The following is a 17,607-nucleotide window of genomic DNA, read 5'->3' on the forward strand; positions in this document are numbered from 1 at the left end:
GGAAAAATCAAAGAACAAGGGGAAGTATTCTCATTAAGCTGTGTGGAATTTTTAGGACCCTATCACTGAGTTTCCACTCAGTTTAACTTGAAGCCTACTCTGTTGCTGCATTTTGAAACATTTTTAAAAACAGCAGCCTCTCTTTCAAAGGTCTTCTTTTTCTTTTCTTTTCTTTTTTTTTTTTTACTTTTTAAGAGGCCTTAATTAAAGTAAAAGAGGAGTCGAATCAGCCCATTTTCCTTTCAGCTAGATTCTATTTATAAGTACATATGGGAATAAAATAAAAACAAGATGGTAATATATAAAGTTTATTAACATTTGAATTTCTAATGTTATAAAATTATGTAGTATCCCAAAATTTTGTATTTTAGCCATCAGATTTCTTGGGGATATTTTTCTGTATTTTCTGAAACAGCATAAGCTTTTTGGCCCCTGATAAAATAATGTTATAGAATGCTTTAAAATCCCAAGGACCTTTCACATCCATGATCTTATTTAATGCTCAAGATAACCTCAAAAGCTAAGTATTGTTATTGTTCCCATCTTATTCATGGAGATTCTGAGGCTTAGGAGGCTTAAGTGATGTGGGAGGTTGCGATCTGTTCAAGTATCAGGCTTGAGGCTCAGTGGTTCACTGTCAATCCTACATTCTGTGGGCAGCAGGATGAGGGAGGAACAAGAGTGGGCAAGAAGAGCAGAGGAGAAAGGATTGAACTGTGGTTTATAAATTACTGCAGGCTCTTGGTTATCTACCTACTTAGCTATCAAATGTGCTGTTTGAGGAAAGCAGGCTTATGACTGTCTAGTTATATACTCTACAGAACGGGTATAATCGAGAAATACCTGTGATTTCCATTCTTGAGCCTTATTTTCTCCACCAGGATCAGTTATGTATTTGAGATGTATTGGTAGGGTAAGGTGTTTTCAAAAATGGTCTTTCCAGCCAGCCGGGAGTGGTGGCTCCCGCCTGTAATCCCAGCACTTTGGCAGGCTGAGGCAGGTGGATCACTTGAGGTCAGAAGTTCGAGATCAGCCTGACCAACATGGTGAAACCCTGTGTCTACTAAAAATACAAAAGTTAACCAGGCATGGTGGTGTGTGCCTGTAATCCCAGCTACTAGGGAGGCCGAGGCAAGAGAATCATTAGAACCCAGAGGCAGAGGTTGCAGTGAGCTGAGATTGCGCCACTGCACTCCAGCCTGGGTGATGGAGCAAGACTCTGTTCTCAAAGGGAAAAACAGCAACAAGAAACCAACTCCTTCCTCCTCCTGCTGCCTACCCATCCCTCTCTCCTGCTGCTCATGCCTCTTTTTAACTTTTACCCGATCCTAGGAGGTGAGGGTCTTGGACATGGTGGCAGAAAGAACCCAAGAGCCCTGAGGATCTGAGACATGTGGAGGTTTCATTACTAATTTTTCCTGTCACGATCTTCTGCAAGATTTCCAACTGCCTTTTAAGCTGGAACACCTTTGCTTCACATTGCCCTTCTCCCATCTTTTCATGTTTTTGAGACAAGGTCTTTCTCTGTCACCCGGGCCAGAATGCAGTGGCATGATCTTGGCTCATTTGGTCCTACCTGCCCCTTTAGAAGAAATACTTATTCCAGCTGCTAAGAGAAGACAATTTTCTTCATATTATCGTGATTGTAATCACATAGAAGTTACAATTTGGCATTTTGCTCTTTCACTGACATTGTAATCTAAACATTTCTCTTGTTGCTACATAGCTTCCCCAACTTTTAATGATGAAGTGATATTTCACCGAAGACACATCCTCTTATGTCCTTATCTGTTTCCTCAATTTTTTTTTTTTTTTTGAGATGGAGTCTTGCCCTGTCACCCAGGCTGGAGTACAGTGGTGCAATCTCGGCTCATTGCAACCTCTGCCTCATGGGTTCAAGCAATTCTTCCACCTCAGCCTAATGAGTAGCTGGGAATGCAGGCATATGCCACCACACCCAGCTAATTTTTGTATTCCATTTCCCAAATTGTTGAACACTTAGTTTTTTTTGTTTTACCTTTTCTAATCTTTTTCTTATGACTGATTATTAATGAATATTTTAATTTCACAGGCTTATTAGAATGTTTCTTAAATTTATTTTTTTATTTTTTTGAGACAGGGTCTCACTCTGTTGCCCAGGCTGGAGTGCAGTGGTATGATCTCAGCTTGCTGCTGTCTTGACCTCCTGGGCTCAAGCAGTCCCGTCGCCTCAGCCTCCCAAGTAGCTGGGACTACAGGCACATGACTGGCTAATTTTTGTATTTTTTTGTAGAGAAGAGATTTTGCCATGTTGCCTAGGCTAGAAATTTTTAACTTGAAATTTTTGTCTTTTTAAAAGGTATGCTTGGTTTACACATACATGTAAAATGCAAACATAGCAAAGAGACTTACAAGTAAGAAGTCCACCCTTCCACCCCCCATTCTCCAGGTCTCCTCTGCAGAGGCAAATGTGGTTATCAGTTTCCCATACGTCCTTCCAGAGATGGTCTGCACAAGCCCTGTGTGTGGATGTTAAGTACATCACTTTCTTTTTTATTGCTGCTGCATGGGAATTCATTGCGAGGCTCTGGGGCTGCACTGCTTGCATGCAAGTGCCCTGCTTCTACTTAGAGGAAAGGGAAGTTTTTTTTCCCATCAAAGTGCTATCCACCAATGAAGCCATGTGCCTCCAGGGTTGCAGGCAGCGGAAGGTAGAAGCCAGCTTTATAGACGAGTGCCCTGCGTGGCCACATGGTAATGAGTTTAACTAGTTACCTGTTGATGGAAATGAAGATTATTTTCTTTCTTTTTTTAAAATTTTATTATTATTATTATTATTATACTTTAAGTTGTGGGGTATATGTGCAGAACATGCAGGTTTGTTACATAGGTATACACGTGCCATGGTGGTTTGCTGCAGCCATCAACCCATCACCTACGTTAGGTATTTCTCCTAATACTATCCCTCCCCTAACCCCCAACCCCTGCTAACCCTCCTCTAGCCCTCCAAACCCGACAGGCCCCAATGTGTGATGCTCCCCTCCCTGTGTCCATGTGTTCTCATTGCTCAACACCCACTTATGAGTGAGAACATGCAGTGTTTGGTTTTCTGTTCTTGTGTTAGTTTGCTGAGAATGATGGTTTCCAACTTTATCCATGTCCCTGCAAAGGACATGAACTCATTCTTTTTTTATGGCTTTATAGTATTCCATGGTGTATATGTGCCACATTTTCTTTATGCAGTCTATCATTGATGGGCATTTGGGTTGGTTCCAAGTCTTTGTTAGTGTAAACAGTGCCACAATGAACATACGTGTGCATGTGTCTTTATAATAGAATGATTTATAATATTTTGGGTATATACCCAGTAATGGGATTGCTAGGGTCAAATGGTATTTCTATTTCTAGATCCTTGAGGAATTCCACAATGGTTGAACTAATTTACACTCCCACCAACAGTGCAAAAGCATTCCTATTTTTCTACATCCTCTCCAGCATCTGTTGTCTCCTGATTTTTTAATGATTGCCATACTATGTGGCATGAGATGGTATCTTAATGTGGCTTTTATTTGCATTCCTCTAATGACCGCTGATGATGAACTTTTTTTCATATGTTTGTTGGCTGCGTAAATGTCTTCTTTTGAGAAGTGTCTGTTCATTTCCTTTGCCCACTGTTTGATGGGGTTGCTTGTTTTTTTCTTGTAAATTTGGATTATTTTCTGTACAAACTATAACCATGTGCCAACGAATAACTGCTTACATGCACGTGGTGTATCTTAAATTCCCAGAGGTGTGGTTGTGGCTAGAATGTGTGCAGTCACGCACATTCACACTGATGATGTAATGGCAGGGCTGGCTGTGAATGTAGCGTTGCCTGCTTTGGAGGTACTCAAGTACAGAAGACTCTTCCAGGAGCATCTGAACGACCACACAACATTGTCAGGCTCTGGAGCCAGCTGGCCTGGTTTTGTGGACCCTGACAATGATTTAACCCTTTGGTTCTCAACTTTTTTCATATAGAAACTGGAAAAAATAGTAGCACTCACTGCATAGGGTCATTGGAGTTAATACATGCAAAGCTCCTAAAACAATGCCTTAGTAAGTGCTTAGTAAAGTTGCCTTCTCTCCCCTCTTTCTCTTGCTGCTTGTCTTCATCATCATTACTATATTACTGGACTTCTGGATAGACTCTCTGAAAACCACAAGGCCTGAGAAACTTTCACATTTTAGGCCCTGCACCTCAGATCAGTGGGTTTCAGCTGGAACCGACATTTGTGGTGAGTGCTCACTTTGCTTCTCTGTATAACTTGCCACTGATTTGCTGCCAGAATTTGAGACCCCCTTGGACTTACGCTATTTTCTTTCTCTAAAGGCAGAGTTCTTTACGGCCTCTTATCAAGGCTGCAGTAATGTGCATAGTTTCAGATGTGCATGCGTGTGTGTGTGTGTGTGTGTGTGTGTGTGTACCCGCAGGATTGGGGCATGGGGTGATTGCCGTTGCCTGCCTTGCTCTATGGAGAGTCCACAGCACAGGTCCAGTTGCCAGGACCTTGCCAATGTACCGCTGGCAAACAAGTGTTGGGAGGGAGGAGCAGGTGTCCCCTCTCACTAACAGGCAGTGGCTCTGGGCCTCGCTTTCCATGTTCTGAAAGGGTTTTGGCAGCAATATTAACTCCCACAATAACTAAATGAGTCCCGAATATATCAAAAGTAGTGTGCCATTCCTTCTGAGCTTGAGAAAAATTTCCTAAAGGTGATGACAATTTTCAGGGTTATAAGGAGAACATTTTCCATGTTATAAGGGCATTATTTGGAAATTAACACATCAGCATTGAGTCATATAAATATAATTCAAGTAGCAGCCATGAGCCCCTGGAGTCCGGTCAGTGCTGCCTTCCACTTGGAGACTGTGGTCTGTTAGCTGCACCCTCCTTACAGCGCGGCCACCAAGACTACTTGCTCAGAGCTCTGGATTTTTCCATGTATGTTTGTTTATGTCACTTTCCCAAAATCAGCGTGGGTGTTTGAAGCAGTCAGATTTTCTAGAAGCTGTGTACTTGTCACAGATAGCCTGTGAGTGTTCTGTGAAGTTAGAGAAGGTTCACAGAGCTGCCTTTGGCCAAAGGGGTCTATTTCAACAGCTCTAAATTGCTCTCCCTGTCTGAGCTCATGTCTGGCTCAGAAGACAGATTGTGCCCTTTCTGTGGGGCTTTTGCTTCTTGCTTTTTTCTTTTTCTTTTATGAGGAATGGGAGGGTAGGAGCTCTGTCTTCTTTTTTCTGTATCTCTCAGAGATGTGTGTGAGACAGAAGCAGTATCATGACATTTCCCAATGAATTAATTACACAGATTTTTCTGGGTAACACAAAGTTCACACGGCCTCCAGCTGTTGCAGGTCTCATTACATTTCCCAATGTATGTCCCAGTGTCCTAAGTGGGGTCATTTTTGTGGTTGGCTTTTGGTTTCACTAGTCTTTTCACGACTGTATGTATTTATTCCCATTGTGAGACATATCTACAATGCAACCTTAGAAATGTGTTCTTATTTTAGGAGCAAACCGGATTTCTGAACCCTATGGTTTTCTCTCTATCTGGTAGACATCTGAATGACCATTAATCTTGGGCAGGACAAAATTTTACATGAGGAAATGTAAAAGAACAGTGATTTTTTCCTGGAAGTCTTAAAAATATTACAGAACAAGGCTTTCCCACCGAGTGAAGCTCTTGGTCACTCCAGCCTGTGTCCACTTTGCTGTTGATAATGAAGGGTACTTTTATGGTAATAATGACAATAATAACATTTATAAGCATTAAACACAACCTCATTTATCTTCCTAATTGCAGTATGAAGTATTAGGTAGACCATAAAAACATGTGACTGTTTTTGACCAAGAGAGGCAACTTCAAAAGGTTCAACTAAATCATGGTGGAAGGTGAAGAGGGGGCAGGTGCTAGTGACCCACTCCATCTCCATACTGCAACTCAGAGAGTTACGTGACACACCGAAGGCCACATGCATTGTCCTATGACAGTGTGGTCCAAAAACTGGGCCTTGCTTCTGGTTCTGGAGCTTCTGTTCTCATGTAGGGCTCCCAACCACTATGCTGGTGTGATTGAGACCATCAGCATGGAGTTCCCAGGCTGTGGGACTTCCCTTTTGAAAATGGCGACAGACCTGGGCACACTGGGATGAGTTGGTGAACCTGCCCATTTGCTGTCACCCCAAGGGACACCTGGTAACCGAGTTGCCATCCTCTTCCAGAGTTCCTGTAGATCCGCTGCTTGCTGACTTGTCTTCTTCCACAAGGGCCTGGAGCTCCAGCCTTGCCCGGCTGCCTCCTCATTCCTCATGCATCCTTAATTTCTATTTTTATGGGGTGAGCCTTAAATCAGAGAGGCCTCCCTGTTACAGTGGAAGGAGAGCTGAACTAGAAATGAGAACCCAAGACCCAGCTCCACATTTTACTATCCATGGGATCTTGGTCAAGTAATGTACTAATGTCAAGTCCCGGTTTCCTTGGTCATAAAATGGGGATAATAATTCCTACCCCATCTACTTGGCAGGGTCATTTTGAGGTGCCAATGACATCATGTATGTGAAAAACAAATGGAAAAAAGCAAACATAAAGAAATATGAACTTATTTATCAGTTTGGAATAAACTTTCTGCATAATTAGATTGGAGATCTAAATCTAAATCTAAAGTTTCTAGCCTCAGAGTCGGGATTTGCCTTTTCACCTCTCAGGTCTTTTGTATCCGCCAGGTGCCCCAGCAGCTAATCCTGCCCCAGTGAAGCAGTCATGGTTGTTTAAGGAAAGCTCAGCTCTACATCCTGTCCTGATACAGCATCAAAGTGCCCCTTTATTATTACATGATAACAATAATTCCTAAATATCATTATTACTAATTTGGTCTAATTTTCTTTTCTTTTTTTTTTTTTTTTTTTGTGGAGTCTTGCTCTTTCACCCAGGCTGGAATGGAGTGCAGCTGCATGATCTCGGCTCACCGCAACCCCTGCTTCCCTGATTCAAGTGATTCTCCTGCCTTAGCCTTCCAAGTAGCTGGGCTTACAGGCATGCACCACCACTCCCAGGTAATTTTTGTATTTTTAGTAGAGACAGGGTTTCACCATGCTACCTAGGCTGATCTCAAACATCTGTCCTCAGGTGATCCACCTACCTTGACCTTCCAGAGTGCTGAGATTACAGGTGTGAGCCACCATGCCTGGCCAACTTGGGCTAATTTCTTGGTTATATGATGATGCATTATCTCTTTTACACAAATATGTTCCTTAAATATGGACCTTCCTCACAGAGATCTAGGAATTCTTCTGCTTGGATATTCCTCTGTTGTGCTTCCCCATCCTCTGCCATGCTGGTCTGTGTTATGGACTCTGAGACTTGCAGGCGGACTGGATCACACAGTATGGCCCGCTTCTCCCACCAGCTGTGGAGACTTCCCATTTAGTGAAGCCTCCCTGAAGATGAAGCATGCCGATTTTCCCCTTTCAGTGCTTGTATTACTACGGTAACAAAAATATTTTGATTGCTTTCTGTTTCCTTTATCTTTCAGTAGGCTTGGGGCCAATTACATAGTCAACACTATTTTCCTTATGTGCTGACCACTCTAGGGAGACCTTTGCCCTTTGCCCTTAGTTAGGGATTCAAGGTCCTGCGTATTTGGGCCTGTTGTAGCCTTTCAGCTGTTTATGATGACTTTTAGCTTCATCTTGTTGACGGCTTCACCACCAGGTGAACACAATGGCCGGTTTTGCCCTTACTTGTGTTAAGGCAACTTCTTACACTTAGGTGTCGATTTCTTCCTTCTCACTGACAGTCCCATTTAGATGTGGATATGCTTTGGCTCTGTGTCTCCATCCAAATCTCACCTTGAATTGTAATCTCCATAATTCCCAAGTGACAAGGTCAGGACCAGGTGGAGGTAATTGAATCATGGGGGTGGTTGCCCCCAAGCTGTTCTCGTGATAATGAGTAAGTCTCATGAGATCTGATGGTTTTATAAGCATCTGGTGTTTCCCCTGCTTATGCTTCTCTTTCCAGCCATCTTGTGAAGAAGGTGCCTGCTTCCCCTTCTGCCGCGATTGTAAATTTCCTGAGGCCTCTCCAGCCATGAGGAACTGTGAGTCAATTAAACCTTTCATTTTACAAATTAAATTACCCAGGTCTTGGGTATGCCTTTATTAGCAGTGTGAGAACAGACTAACACAGATCCCCTCTCAAAGTCAGCTCTAAGGCCCCCATCCTCTGGGAAGCCTTTTTTGATTCAGACCAAGGCAAGACCTTTCTCTTCTGTGAGGTCCTCATTGAATGTTTCCCTGCATGTCTTGTCTCCCAACCAGATAGCAGCTCTTGGAGGCAATGATTGTGTCCTGTTCTTAGCCTGCCATACATTTCCTGGTGTGTGCTTACTTCCTCAGTGCCATAGGCCCAAGGGCAGTCAAGCAATGCAATGCTTGCTTTATTCACTCAACAAACAGTTATAATAGCATTTTATAAAAATCCTTCTCACAACACATTTATGAAATCATAGGTTTTTTTTTGTTTTGTTTTGTTTTTTGAGTAGAGACAGGGTTTCACCATGTTGCCCAGGCTGGTCTGAAACTCTGGAACTCGAGTGATCCTCCCACCTCAGCCTCCCAAACTGCTGGGATTACAGATTTTGAGCTACCACACTTGGCATTTAACATTAAAAAAATTTTTTTAAAATTAATTGTAGATTTTTTTTTTTTTGAGACAGGGTGTCACCCTGTTGGTCAGGCTGGGCTTGAACTCGTGACCTCAGGTGATCCACCTGTCTCAGCCTCTCAAAGTGCTGGGATTACAAGCATGAGCCACCATGCCCGGCCAATTGTAGATATTTTTAACTAAGTTTCCTCACATACTTTTCCTCATCAGTGCAAACCTTGCTTTCACTCTCACTACTCTGGAAACTTCTCTAGCTTCTAAAATGTGTGGAAAATGTGAAAACATCAACTTTAAGGAATAAAGCTCATAAAATGATTTACAACCACCCCATCTGGTTTCCAGATATTAAATCATTTGTCCATGGGTTATTCATTCATTATTTCATTCAACAAACTTGTTAAGCACTGTGGTTTTAGGTGTTGAATTTAAAACAGCAAATGGTATTTTCAAGTTGCTCAAAGTGCAGTTGGAGAAACTTACATGTAAACCGTGATGAAGACACTGGGTAGGAAGTACCCTGATAGAGGGTGCTATGGTTGTCTAAAGGAGGACAGCCACATCAGACAGAGGTATTGTTATTTGAATTGGAAAAACCCAGAAAGGGTGGGTTGGGGCTGAACTTTCCCAGTGGAGGGAACTTTTGTTGGAAGGCTCGTAGGTGGGAAACAGCATTCGGGCTTTGGAGACCTGCAGGTGTTTAGAATGACTGGAGCCAAGACTGGGAGAATGCGGTGGCTGGCAGGAGGGAAGGTATGAAAGTGAATGAAGAGAACGCTATAGAGATTGGCCAGGTTCAGATTAACGTTCAGACTTAACGTTCTAAACAAAGGAGCTGGATTTTTCTGATGACATGGTTTGGCTCTGTGTCCTCACCTGAATCTCACTTTGAATTGTAATAATCCCCATGTGTTGTGGGAGGGACCCAGTGGGAGGTAATTGAATCATGGTGGGGGCGGGTTCCCATGCTGTTCTCCTGATAGTGAATAAGTTTCACAATATCGGATGGTTTTCTAAAGGGAGTTCCCCCGCACACACTCTCTTATAAGATGTGCCTTTGTTCTTCTGTCGCCTTCCACCGTGATTGTGAGGCCTCCCCAGTTATGTGGAACTGTGAATGCATTAAACCTCTTTCCTTTATAAATTATGCAGTCTTCAGTATGTCTTTATTAGCAGCATAAGAATGGACTAATACGTATCTGAAAAGCCACATGGGGAATCATTAGACTGCAAAAAAGGTTAATCATGTTAGCATTTTAGAAAGACTCCGGCTGGCAGAATGGATTGTAGTGCAGTTGACTTTTGGACAACAGGGAGGCTGGGGTGGCAACCCCACACAGTCAAAAATCCACATATAACTTTTGACTCCCCAAAAGCTTAACTACTAAGAGTCTACTGTTAACTGGAAGCCTCACTGATAGCCCTCACAGAGGGCCTCTCTCTGCTGTCCAGCCTGGAGTGCAACAGTGTGATCAGAGCATACTTCAGCCTCAAACTCCTGGGCTCAAGTGATCCTCCCACCTCAGCCTCCCAAGTAGCCAAATCTACAGGTATGCACCACCATGCCTGGCTGATTTTAAAATTTTTTTGTATAGAGGATCTTGCTATGTTGGTCAGACTGGTCTTGAACTCCTGGTCTCAAGCAATCCTCCTGCCTCAGCCTCCCAAAGCATTAAGATTATAGTTGTGAACCAAATTATTTCTTGTGATGCTTTGATAAGATATTACAGTCCCCTTAGTGAACAAATTTTAATTACTTAAGACTAAAGACTCCCTAGCCCTTGAATCCCATTGAGTTTGGTTTAGGAAATGGCTCTTTCTCATTATCCCTTCTATAAATTGTAAGCCTCTGTCGGGAATCCTTCTCTTACATGTTATTCACATAATCGGAAAATGAATAGTTACAATTTTGAGATGTCAGACTTCTTATAAGAAAAATAGGCATTATACTTATAGTCAACAATAGTGTAGTATACACTTAAATATTTGTTAAGAGGCTTAGATTTCAAGTAAAGTGAGTCTTAATTTGGAAACTAAACTCTGGTGGAATTGGTGCTTGTTGTTAGTGGAATTATCATATTGCCCTCTTGTTTCTAGAGAAGATTGCATGATATACCCTGTCATTCTAGGAGGAAGAAAGCCTCTGCCTATAATGTTAACAGAAGATGTAGTTGTGTTTGAAAATCTTAACTGAGGCCTCTGGAATAATATACAGTAATTCCAGGAAGGCTTGGAAGCTTGGAAACACAAAGATCAATTTCAGGGAAAAAGAAATATTTTGGTTCTTAGTAAATTTTTTTTTTTTTTTTTTTTTTTTTTTTTTTTGAGTTGAAGTCTTACCTGTCACCTAGGCTGGAGTGCAATGGTATGATCTCGGGTCACTGCAACCGCCGCCTCCCGGGTTCAAGCAATTCTCCTGTCTCAGCCTCTGGAGCAGCTGATATTACAGGCACCTGCCACCTTGCCTGGCTAATTTCTTGTATCTTTAGTACAGATGGAGTTTCACCATGTTGGCCAGGCTGGTCTGGAACTCCTGACCTCGTGATCCACCCACCTCAGTCTCCTAAAGTGCTGGGATTACAGGCGTGAGCCACCTCGCCTGGCTGCAAATTCTTAAATTCTAAGAATGGTCTCTTTCTTACATTAAGGGTTAATAAGAAATCACTGCATAAAGGGGATACAGTCTAAGTGATCTCCTTTTCTTCATGTTCTTCACTGCTTTTGGGAGCCAACTCTGATCAGATTGAGAGCTTGAGTAGAACCTCTTTTTCTAGCTGTTTTCTGAGACTCTTTTTCTTTCTTAACTGAGTGTGTCTGGGAACTGGGCACAGAACCTGAGCTTAGATTAAAATCTACATGTTGCTTGATTTGTACCTTAACAGAGGGATTGCCTGGATTTCCAATGTGTAATTGGAAATGTTTATTAAAAATCACTTGCCTGGCTAGGTGCGGTGGCTCACGCCTGTCATCCCAGCACTTTGGGAGGTTGAGGTGGGTGCATGACCTGAGGTCTGGAGTTTGAGACTAGCCTGACCAACATGAGGAAACCCTGTCTCTACTAAATATACAAAATTAGCTGGGCATGGTAGAGCATGCCTGTAATCCCAGCTACTTGGGAGGCTGAGGCAGGATAATTGCTTGAACCCGGGAGGCAGAGGTTGCAGTGACCCAAGATTGCACCATTGCACTCCAGCCTGGGTAACAGAGTGAAACACCATCTCAGAAAAAAAAAAAAATCACTTACCTTCACTACCACCACCTCCTCCTCCATATGGATCTCCATAGCCTTTTTCACCATAGCCCCCTCTTCCACCATAACCTCCCCTGCCTTGGAAACCTTTTCTACCACCACCTCCTCTCCACCCTCTTCTCTCCCTTCCCGTCTCCCACCACCTCCCCAACTTCCTCCACTGCCTCCAGCCACCTCTTCCACCCCCAGCCCCACCACCACCTCCTCTACCACCCCCCCAACCACCCCTTCCACTGTTGCCTTCTTGTCTCTTTTGCCAAGGGGACATTTCTGGGGGCGGTGGTTTAATTTCATGAGGCCAGCCTCCCCTGTCAGGTGCCCTTCTCATCAGCACCTTATTAATGGCACGTGGGGTCGTCTCCCAGCGGGCACCACTGCTTGTCCTAACGATCTTGGATAGCAGTGCTTGCTTCTTTATAGATTTATTAGACATAGTGTTCTAAATAACTTACTTGAATGTATTTGAAGTAATCGCCATGTTAGATTCCATGGTGATGCCATTCTAGAATTGGGTTAATATGTAAGAACACTGTTTTTTACTACCAGTTGCTCTCTGGTGAAGTGATGATTTTTTCCATATTCTGTTTTACCTTGAGCATGTTGTGTCTTTTTAAAAAACAAGAAGAAAAATTATTTTTAAAAATGTAAATATTTATTACCTTCAAACTTGGGAAATGGAAAGTATTTTATTGTCATGATTGAATTTAGATTGTTACCTGTATTCTGTTCAAGTTTGAAACATATAAATAACCCTACCATAATGGAAAGGAATCTAGACCCTTGCCTCACCTGAGAAAAAAATCACTTACCTTTTAGTGCCCACTTTTGGTCTTTGCTGCTACCTGGGATCTTGTCCCTGATTGAAGAATGACCATTTGGTTAATTGAAGACAGATTTCTTTCCACTTTTCAAACCTACCAGGCCTCTCTGTTTCATTCAGAAAACTGACAGGTCTGACTAACAGCAACTGCCTGGGCTGTTGGTTGACCTCTGGGGATGCTGTGTGACGGGAGATTGAAAAAGGCTAGCTGCAGATCCGTATTACCACCTCCAGACTGCACACAGAATCTCCAGCCATAGCACTGCTGAGCTTGGAGTCCCAGAGGGAGAAGCAGGCAGGTTGAGTGCCATTATTTTCTGGTCATCCTTGCTCCCTTAAAGAGCCTGCACCATCGTCCACTCCCAGCCCAGGCTTTCTGGGTGCAGTGCCCTTCACCACTCCCTGGGTACCCGAGTGGAAGTTGCTTCATTCCCCCAACCTCCCTGATACCACCACAGTCAATCCAGACCAAAGGTCATTTCTTTCAACAGCTAAGAGTTTCCCCTTTCTTTGAAGGCTTGGAAATGCATCTGGCAGGGCTATGTGAAGCCTGGAGAGCCTCCTCCAATCTACAGGGGGGATAGTGGGACTAATTCGGCGGGCAACCTAGTGGCCAGCTTAATCCACTCTACCCCACATCCCTGTGACCGTTGTTTATCTCCGAAGAGCAGTGATTCCCTCATTGATTTATCTTCTCCCACATTCCCATGCTCCATGATACTCTGATCACACCATTTCCTGCCACAATTCTCTTTCATTTCTGCTATTTTCCCTGAAACTCCCAAACCAGGATATAAACACTCCTACCACCACTGTCTGCACTAGACATTCCTTTATCTGAACCAGTCCCCTGACATCACTGCCTTATGGAAGCCTCTCAAATGGAGGCTACTTATTACCAACCGTCCTTCACGTCAGTGTTGGGATGTGGGATCGGTGTCTCCCCTGCAAGTTACTGCCATGTCTGAACCATTAGTCCTCTGCCCTTGGTGAGGGCTCGAAGAAGCCAAGACCCCATTTCCTTTGGGGTTCTTGCCATAGGTGCTACCACCTCCTGCCTGCAGCCTCATTGGCATTCCATTGTTTCCACTTCAGTCACTGGAGAAGCTCCAGGCTTCTTCTCAGTCCAACTCCTAATCCACTTGGTTACTGAAGTCCTTTTGATTACTCCATGTCCTTTTGATTCCTTAACTACGGTAAACTTCTCCACGCTCCTGAAGCCGTCTGCTCCCGTGGCCAAAGCTCCTGGAGCTGTCTTCACATCAAACCGCTTCACCTCTCAAATAATACCTTCAGACCTCCACAGCCTCCGACCACACAACCCTAACCTTCCAGCTCTCTCTGGTTCTTTCTTCTCAGCATGTCTTCTAAGGCTCTTTTATCTCTTGAGTCTGCCTTTATCCAACAGCTTCTCATCTTCACTGCCTTTTCCACTCAGCTTAAATTACAACTACGATCAACTCCCTTGCCTTGCTGCTCTACTCTGTTTCCTCTGGGCAAGATCCAAACCTTGGAAGAATCTGACTTCTACCTTCTCAGTCTTTGTCTGGGGTCTGAGAGCTGCTGGAGATGCCGCAGGATGTTTAGGATGGCTACGGCTATAAATTTGTGACTTCTAGCATTGGTGTTCTCTGCGGTCAGGTGAAGTTTCTTCCGTCAACTCTCTCTCCTATGATCTTTCTTCAGTCAACGCTCTCTCATATACAGATATGCTATTGATTTCCTCTCTTTTCTCCCAATTTCGCCCCTTCCATCACCCCCTTCACGCCAGCGGATGCCTGTGTATTGTGCTGGACCCAGAATGTAGAGGTCAGCAGACAAGAATTCTGCAAACTTTCCCACAAAATGCACAAACAATTGTGTCCCACATGGCCTCATCTCCTTCCCACCTACCACAATGGTGAGCCGACTTCGCCTCCAAAGCCTCCTGCTCTCTCAATCCCATCCTTATCAGGATCTAGTGCACCTCTCATTTTCTATATCTTTAACTTTTCCTTATTATCTGCATAACTGCCTAAATATCTCCCTTGGGCACAACAATTTGTTTTTTCAGTTTCTTGATGTTTCTGGGGATATTGTTCATCCCAGGAACACTTCAACTATGGTCCCTTGGTCAGGAAGAGCTCTTCTTCCCTGCTTCCTCCCCTTATCTCACTCCTTTATATCTTGACTTAGGCATCCCTCCTCCGGGAGGACTTCCCTGATTTCTCCCATGCTCTGCAGTGGGTTAGATTCCCCTTCTGTGTGACCCCACAGTGCTCCTACTTCTGTTATTTCACATATTATGATTTGCTGATTATGAATTCTCACTAGTTGCTCACTTTACTGTAAGCACAGAGAAGACAGTTACCATTGTATCCCCAACACCTAACACAAACTTGGCCCTTCATGTATATTTGTTGCACAAATGAATGAATGAATATATCTGGGAAATCAATAATGAAATTGTGAAGAAGGTGAAATGTGGAACAAGAATCATACTGTCATCTCCAGAGGGCTGATGCCACTGGGATTTTTAAGCATGTTTTTTTTTTCTTTCTGAGCCAGATCTGAATTAGTAAGGAAATGATGTGGAAGAGAGAAACAAATATGTGTTTTGTTCCTCCTTCCACGAAACTTCACGCTTCCTCAGACTCTACCTCCAAATATGCAAAAGCAACCACATCTCAAGCCTGAAATACTCTGTCTCAGTCCTTTCATTCAGGTGAAATCTGAAATATATCACACACACACACACACACACACACACACACACACACACACGCATGTAACACTGCTGAAGTCTGGATTGGCACTGGATTTTTATCAATGTTGATTTCCTGGTTGTGATACTAGAATACAGTTATACAAGATGTTATCATTGGGGAAAACTGGGTAAATTTGGTGAAGAGTTCACAGGATCTCTCTGTATCATTTCTTTTTTTTCTTTTTTCTTTTTTTTTTGAGATGGGGTCTCACTCTGTTGCCCCAGGCAGGAGTGCAGTGGTATAAAATGGCTCTCTACACCCTCAGCCTTTGGACTCAAGTGATCCTCCCACCTCAGCCTCCCAAGTAGCTGGGACTATAGGTGTGTGGCACCACACTCAGCTAATTACAAAACATTTTTTTCAGTAGTGATGAGACCTTGCTATGTTGCCCAGGCTGGTCTCAAACTCCTAGCCTCCAGTGATGCTCCTGCCTTAGCCCCCCATAGTCGGGGGTTACAGGCATCAGCGGCTGCATCAGGCTATTATTTCTTTTATTTTCATTTTGATCACTGATCCCCAGGTTCTAACTCTGTGTCATTTCTTACAAGGGCGTGTAAATCTACAATTATCTCCAAATAAAAAGTTGAAAAAAGAAAAATATCTTACAGATGTGTATGCAGTGTGTGTGTATGTGTGTGTGTGTGTGTGTGCACGTGTGTGTGTACTGGGGATGAGTAGGAGGTAAAGCATGGGATGGGTGAGTAGGGAGTATCTACGTATCCTCAGCTGAATAGTGTCCCCTATAATTTGTGTCCATCCAGAACCTCAGAATATGACCTTACTTGCCAATAGAGTCTTTGCACATGTGATTAGTTAAGATGAAGCCATATGAGATTAGGGTGGGCCCTGGTCTCTTGGCTCATGTTCATCTAAGAAGGGAAAACAGACCCACAGGGATGAAGGCCTGTGAAGATGGAGGCAAAGGTTGGAGTTATGTTGCTACCACTCAAGGACCAGCATGGATTTCTGGCGACCTCTGGGAGCTGGAAGAGGGAAGGAAGGACTCTTTCCTGGTAGCTTCAGGGAGCTGAGAGACCTGCTGATACCTTGATTTCAGACGTCTCACCTCCAGAACTATGACAGAATACACTTTTTGTGTTTTAAGGCACTCTGTGGTGATCAGCCGTAGAAAACTCATACTCAGTGAGAGGAGTAATTTTGATTCATCTTGGTCATTCTTCCTTAAATGCTTATTTTCCCTCACAGGATACAGAACAGTCAATATAAGCTTACTCCTCTTGTCAGTTCTCCTCCTTGCCTCCTGTCTTCATTGACAGTCTCATCTGAATTAGAATAAGAATTGAGTAATCTCTTGCAGCAAATGGAACATAGATGGCACCACTGTTGTTTCTGGTCAATGCCTGCTATTTACAAGTGTCAATACAGTATGAGGAATGCATAACATTGGCTCCAAAGCTCACTATAAATTGTAAACTAGGCAGTAATGCTGTTGTTTCTGAAGTGAAATTAAGCCCCAGTGAACACTTCTTACAAGTCACCTGATTTGTATGGACGACGTTTGCCAATATACTTGACATCTGGTTTCGGGTGTTTTCATCCTTTCTGTGCTGGTTTCTTCCCATCTTTGTGGGTTTATCCACCTGTTGTCTTTGTAGTTACTGACTTTCAGATTGGGTGTCTGAGTGAACTTCCAGTTTGTGGATGCTGAAGTTACTTCTTCTTCTTAGCTTTCCTTCTGACAGTCTGGCCCCTCTGCTGTAGGACTGCTGAGGTCCACTCCAGGCCCTGCTTGCCGGGGGATCACCTGCAGCAGCTGCAGCACAGTAAGGGTTGCTACCAGTTTCCTCTTCTGCTATCTTTGTCCCAGAAGGATGCACGCCAAATGTCAGTCTGTTCTCTCCTTTATGAGGTGACTCTTTGGATATACGGGGGTCAGGGAGCTGCTTGAGGAGACAGTCTGTCCTTTATTGGAGCTCAGGTCCTGAGCTGTGAGCTCTGTTGTTCATTCAGAGTTGCTGGGCAGGTATGTTTAGGTCTGCTGCAGCAGAACTCATAAACTCCCCCTTTTTTTTTCCCCCAGGTGTTCTGTCCCAGGGCGTTAGGGCTTTATTTATGAGTTTCCGTTGTGCTGCTGCCTTTTTTTTTTTTC

Source organism: Cebus imitator, unplaced genomic scaffold, assembly GCF_001604975.1.
Source record: "Cebus imitator isolate Cc_AM_T3 unplaced genomic scaffold, Cebus_imitator-1.0 Scaffold65, whole genome shotgun sequence".
NCBI lineage: Eukaryota > Metazoa > Chordata > Mammalia > Primates > Cebidae > Cebus > Cebus imitator.